Raw genomic sequence first — 7,291 nt, forward strand, 5'->3', positions numbered from 1 at the left:
AATATAAACACTGCCATAGTCAACCTCCCCTCGGATCTCTCCCCCACATCTCTTTCAACCAGTCCAGGGCCAAGAAATAAACACTGTTTCTTCACATATCTCCCATTGCTCCATGTGGCTTCCTCAGGTCTCCTTCTGGCTTTCCATCCTGCTTCCTTCTTCCTTAAATTGGGAACCACCCTGTTACAACATAATGAGTTTTGAGTTTTCTTTCACTAGGTTTATTGTAAACCCGAATCCACAGTGTCCTACATTGGTATCATAAAAAGAGTCATTGGACTACAGAGCTTTCTTTTATTCCAAACAAAGTTTGACTCTCAAAACTATTGCCTCATGAAGGACTGAAAAGCCACTCTGCTAAGTAAAGGCTGAGAATGAAATCGCTCTGTTCTTGACAGTCTTAATACAGTGGGCCAAACCCCCTGAGGCTGAAAGATGTCTTGGGCTTCCCAGGAAGGTTACAAGCAAAAAAATGCAAAAGAGGAAGTCATATCAGTATATTTCAAAACTGTTACTCCCTTATCTGCTTAATAAGTTTTTAATTCAGTTCATATACAGCCTTTGTCTTTATATATGCTGGTTCCATGTGACTGCTATGATTACAGAATGCTTTTTTTCTTACATTAATTCACTTTACAAATTATCTAGGCAAGTCACCCAAAGAAAACAAACTTAATATGGTAATTTTGGCTATAAGGTTTAGTTTTCTAATGATGGGAACATTATCTGGGTTGCAGATGTAAATAGTATCAGAAGATTATTTCTATATTAATCCTATTAGAGAAAATTATCTGTGTTATATTATTTAAAGGGAGTGCAGCTTTTATTTTTATTCTAAGAAATTATTTCAATGAATAAGGCTCCATGAATTTAAAACTTTATGGTTATAGGATATACAAAATCAAGAAGCATCTTTCATAATCATTTTTTAATTTACTACATAATCATTTTTTAATTTACTACAAAACCAAATAAAGTTAAAAGAAACAATCTGTTCTTCAACATTCACTTACTTAAAAGTTATTGACTTTTCCTGAACAACCATATACCAAAGACATTTTGCGGGGGTGGAGTGGGGAATGGGATCAAAAACGGGGGTGGGGGCAAAGGAAATGCACGGGATTATGGTGATGGCACACGGGTGACTTGGTGATGGGAAACCCGCGGTGATTACAATTGAGATGAAAAAAAAAAAGTATAAAATGATGTAAAAATAAACTTTTGTAATAAAAGAAAAGTTATTGACTTTTCCAAGATGTTTGAATAGATATACATAGCTACTTTGTACTTTTGTACATAGCTTTAATAACGATAGGAAAGGCAGTCTCAAAAGAAATAGAACCAGAAAGTTTCCTTCTTTACAGATTAGATGAGTTTCTGGAAAAAAAAATGTATTGTTTTACTCCATCTTGTCTTATCAGCATGCCGTCATGCCTAGGGGAATAAGATCAGGAGGTCAAAAAGATTTATTATTTGGTTCTATTATTGTATAATCCCATGGTTTACTTCATAACTCTCAAATACACATTTTCTATGAACACTGCCTCTGGAAGAGCCATCGGCTATATCTGATGCTGATGTTTGTACTTTTCATTCATGCATTGCTTTGAGATTTTCATTCTACCACTTGTGTTTATCAAAAACATTTCACAAGACTTGGTTCTAGATAGGTCCTTCTTGGATGTTTGGGAGAGACTAGCCACCATCCTTAAGGTGTTTATAATTTTGGAAAAGGTTAGAACTTCTATTTTAACTGTGCTCAGAAACAGAAAGAACTGGTTTCAGAAAGCAAGGAATTTTATTCCAGGAGCCCCGAGTTTAAGCGTTGGTTGCACTTCTGTGTGATGTTGGACAAGTTATGTTCTACTCTGAGCCACTTTTTAAAATATATATATAATATAATAGTTTATTTTTACATCATTTTGTACATTTTCCCCCCATCTCAATTGTAATCCCTGTGTGTTTCCCATCACCAAGTCACCCTTGTGCCATCACCATAGTCCAGTGCACTTCCCTCCCCCCACCATTTTTTATCCCATTCCCCACTCCACCCCTATAAAATGTCTCTGGTATATGCCTGTTCATTATTCTTATTTTCTAACCTGGTCCATTATACTCCTGCTATGAGCAAAACCATCCCGTATTTTTCTTTCTCTTTCTGGCTTATCTCACTAAGCATGATCTTTTCCAGCTCCATCCATGTTGCTGCAAAAGACATGTGTTTCTCTTTTTGTTTGCTGAGTAATATTCCATTGTGTATATGTACCACATCTTTTTAATTCAGTCATCTACTTTTGGGCATTTGGGCTGCTTCCATGTTTTTCCAATTGTAAATAAAGCAGCAATAAACATGGGGCATGCAGGTATCTTTTTGAATCAGTGTTTTTGTGTCTTTTGGGTAGATACCTAGGAGTGGGATTGCTGGGTTATAGGGAAGCTCCATGTTAAGCAGCTTGAGGAACCTCCAGTTTTCCATAGTGGTTGTACTAGTTTGCATTCCCACCAGCGGTGCAAGAGAATTCCTTTTTCTTCACATCCTCACCAACATTTGTTGTTGCTAGTTGTTTGAAGATGTGTCATTCTTACTGGGGTGAGATGAGCCACCTTTATTTTTAAAGGGAACATAATATGATTACAGATCCTTGCCTGCCTCTCATGTGAGGATCATATGAGGCTGCAGTCAAGCTTCAAATGAGAATGATGATAGGGTCCTGCAAAATAAGACAAACAACCTGATCCAACAGCTTGATGGTAACTGCCTGTCAAACTGGATAGAAGCCAAGGGAAGATAGGAGGAAGGCATGGTTAGACAGGTATCTTCATCATAAGTGAAGTCCAAGCTGGGACTTGCCTGGTGGCCTAGGTATAAAATCTCATTGCTGTCACCAGTAAGTCTGAGTTTGATTCCCCACCATGGGGCAGCAGACCTCTCCTGTCTCACCTGCTGTTCCCTTTAGCAGTGGATTTCAGTAGTTCTGCCTACTCTGTTCCCCACACTGTCTCTGGTGAATCTTCTCACCCCCTGCACCTCTAGCCTGTTCTTATATGAAATCTTATATAAAATCTTAAAAAAAAATGCTTGTTAAACATTTTCTTGCTGGAGGTTAAGCTTTTTTATTTCTTTATTCTTTGTTTTAAGATTTTTATTTATGGTGGTGCAGTAGGTTAAAGCATGGCACTGCAAGCTAGTGAGCCACTTCAGTGTGAGTTCAAACTCCAGCCCTGGAGTTGATCCACATGGCGCAACAGATCTCTCCTCCCACTTCTCCCATCAGCAATGTACTTAGTCAATCTGCCTGTTCTGTTCCCCACTCTGACTCTGGTGAATCCTCTCATACCCACATCTCTGGCCTGTACCCCAGTTCTGTATGTATAAATACATAAATCTTTATAAAAATTTTTATTTATTCATTTTTGCAAAGAAGAACTGGGTTGCATGCCAGATGTGTAGGGGAGAATGAGTGAGAGGAGTCACCAGAGAAAGAGAGAGCAGGAAGCAGAACAGGTGATTCTACTGAAATACACTGCTGAAGAAAACAGTGGGCAACACAGAAGGGCAACACAGTGGGCAACACACACATGTGCCATGTGGGTCAGTGGGTCAGCTTCCTGGTGAGTATGTAATTCACACTGCAGTGGTGATAGCTCTGAGACCTACCCCCTAGGCCATCAGAGGGGCCCCAAAATGTTCCACACTGTTCTGCATTGGGAAGAAATGACAGAAGAGGACCCTAAGAGGATTGGCTGGGATGTGGGGTTGTAGGGTGTGGGAGTGGAGGGAAAAGAAGAGATAGATTCACATGTGTGGGCCAAATCAAAAAGCCAGGGCTAAATCTTTCAATAGGAACTCTCTGTGGGGTGCAGAGAGAGATAGAAGTTCTATAAGACAGATGCATTAGTGTTTCTTTATTGTTCAGTCAGAAATCTATACAGATTTTCCTCTCTGGCAAACGACATTGAGAGTAGCAGTGATTTGTCTTTGTGGAGTGTATCAGTAAGGGAAGACAAGATGGCTAACTTGAATCCTTAGAGACCAGAGTCAAGAGAAGATAAAGAAAACTTTTCCCATACTTAACATTGTTATTTAAAGCTATTGAGATCTAGTCTCCTCATTTATAAGGTTTATTGGCCAATATAACCACACTTAAATGGCCACTCTAAAGTTTTTAATGATTTCTTATCCGCTCATTAGGAATTATCTTTACTGCATATGTAACTTTTAACTATTCTGGAAGTAGTTATATTGCTGATATAAAATCCTTCTTCCCTACAGCTGGAGATTGCTTGAGTGATGTCTGTTATACTTGCCCTTCAGATGACAAATCCAGACTCATGTTTGACCCCAGCCCTGAAAAGCAAGCATCCCCTGAAATTAGCCTAGCAGCTGGGGTGGCACTGAGCAGAGGACAAACAGAATTCAGTCCAAGGAAGAACAGAAAGACCCGCTAAATGTGCCCAGATCAGAGTTGAGTCAGATAAGTGTGACTAGGAGTCAGGTGGATCACAAAACTTGCAGCTGGTTCTGATTAATCCTATCTTGTTGGTTCAGACTTGCTTTTATAGAACAGAGTGATCTGTTTCCACACTTGTAAAAGACCAGATGTGATTTTACAGTTTATAAATCCTCCATAAAAGTAATAATCAGATAAAAACAAGGTAGAATTTTAAATTTCACAATAGAACTAAAGTTCCCTAGAAATAAAGAAGAAAGTTACTATCCTTTAAGAAGGAAATTATAATACCTTATTTTAGCATATATAAAAATGAAACAGATTAAAAATGTACCATGTTCTTGGATGGAATCCTTAATAGTCCCCAGTTTAAATTTCCTCCAGTTAATCTATAAAATCAAGGTTATTCCAATTAGAATTATAAGGAGGATTTTTAAATAAAATAATCTTAAATCATTAAATAATTTCTAAGATTTCTATGGTCAAGAAACTTAAAAGAGGAAGAGTGAGAAGGATGTAGATGACCTGATTTAAAAATATATCAAAAGATATACAAGCAAAGTTAAGAGTGGGAAACAATCAAGATCCCAGAAGATTACAACATAAGAACTAATCTTTGACCAAGGTGAAATTTTAATTCAGTGAGAAAAGGGTCACTTGTTTGATAAATCATCTAAATACTTTGTTAACCCATATGGAGAAAGATAAAGTTGGAACCCTAGCACAGCTCACAAACAAAAGCAAAGTAAGTTCCCAGTGAATTAGAGAATTAAGTATAAAGAAAAAGCAATAAATACACCTGTATAGAATAGGACAACCAGAGTATTAATGCTGTTCAACCAAGATAGCATTATGGAGGATATTTCATATGGCAATAAATATTAAAACAATGGCAGTATATAAATGATAGATTGGGGGAAATTGTGTAATGCATGTAAAAGATTATTATGTATAATATAAACTTACAAACTAATAGCAAAAATGGACAGAGTAGATGATTAGACAATTCACGAAGAGAAAACCCAAATGGAAATTAAATAAATGGAAAGATGCTTAACATTTCTCTGGTAAATACCCAGGAGTAGAATTGCTGCATCATGAGGCATTTAACTTCATAAGAAACTGCCAAACAGTTCCCCAAGCTTTTGAATCATTTTGCCTATCCAAGAGTAAGCAAAGAGAGTTCTCCCTCCTTATTAAAACTGGTCATTGTTTTCCATGAATGCACAGTGGCCTTTCATTGTGGTTTTGATTTCTATTTCCCCATTGACTAAGAAGCACTGTTTCATATGCTTCTTAGCCATTTTTCTATCTTCCTTTCTGAACTGGTCTATTCAAATATTGTGCATTTTTCTGTGATTACCTTTAAGACTTTATCTTTGATTTTAAACAATTTGATGCCATCTGTCTAGATGACATCTGTTCATAATCACCTGCTTGGGGTTTGTTGAGTTTCTTGGGCTCTCAGTTGATAGTCTTCATCAAATTGAGAAATTTTACTGATATTATGGCTTAGGGCATTTTTTTCCTGTGTTAATATCGCTCCTATCTAAAATGCTAATACATTGTTCTACAAGTCATCGAGGCTCTATTTTTCAGATTTTCTCTCTGTGCTTCAGTTTAGAGAGTGTCTATTGCCATATCTTCAAGTTCATTGAACTTTCTTATATAATGTCAATCTTTTATTAAAGCCATCTAATTATTCATCTCAGATATTGCATTTTCCAATTTTCTTAGATAGTTTCCATTTCTCTTCTGAGGTTTCCTATTTTTCACTTACTCCTTTACATTTTGGAATATATTTATAATAGCGACCAACAAGTTTGATAATTCTGGCATCTTTGTCATCTTTGGGTTCTATTTCTGTTAACATTTTTCCCTCTTGTTTCTGTTGTATATTCTGGGTTTTTTATAGGTCTGATAATCTTTTATTCTTAGACATTTTGGATGCTTGTTGTAAAGAGTGTGATTTTCTGTTGTCCTTTAAAGAACATTTGAGTTTTATTCTGACAGTTATTTCACTGAGAAATAACTTTATCCTGCCTAAGCTTGGTGTTATTTTTTTGTTAGGTGAGATTTCAAGTAACCATTATCCTGGGGAAGATGAGTAGATCTTCTATGACATGGAATTTCATTGTAGTTTTAATTTGCATTATTAATAGACATTTGGATACTTCTCAATTAATTGAATATTACGGGTCTCAACTAAATATCTAGGGTATTTAGTGAAGTCTTTCTCCTCTGGCTGGTTGGAACTCTAACATCTTTCTCTGGTGGAAAAGTTCTAGAACCTTTGGTTTACAGATCCCAGTAAAATGCACAGTATACTTTAGCAAAAGAGGCATCTTGAGCTCTGTCACTGCTCTCTTCCCTGTTTCTTATTGCACAATCTACCATTTCAGCAATTCTGAGATGACTTCTGTTTTCACTGCCTGGCAAGACTACTCCTCTCTGCTTGGCTTTTACTTCCCTGTGGTTAGTTTAGGAAGGTGCTAAGGGGGGACGCTGTGTGGATGTGCTGTGTCCATGCACATTCTCCTTCACTCAAGGATCAGTGCCATGCGCTCTCTCTGGTCCAGGATACAGTCAATTCACATGGTTTTGTCTAGTAATTGTGGTGGAATACCAATTACTACATCCTGGCCAGATTCAGAATCAGATATACAGATTACTTTTCTAACAGAAACTAAATTCTAACTCTAACACTTAAATTTCATCTTAGGAATCAACAAAAGGAAAGATTTTTGACAGAAACTATTGTAAAATATAGTATCTATTTTTCTGACTTTTAAAATCAAATTCTAAATACAATTTAACCCTTTACCAAGAACATAGTCACA

Source organism: Condylura cristata, unplaced genomic scaffold (assembly GCF_000260355.1).
Source record: "Condylura cristata isolate star-nosed mole 26May11 unplaced genomic scaffold, ConCri1.0 scaffold00006, whole genome shotgun sequence".
Taxonomy (NCBI): Eukaryota; Metazoa; Chordata; class Mammalia; order Eulipotyphla; family Talpidae; genus Condylura; species Condylura cristata.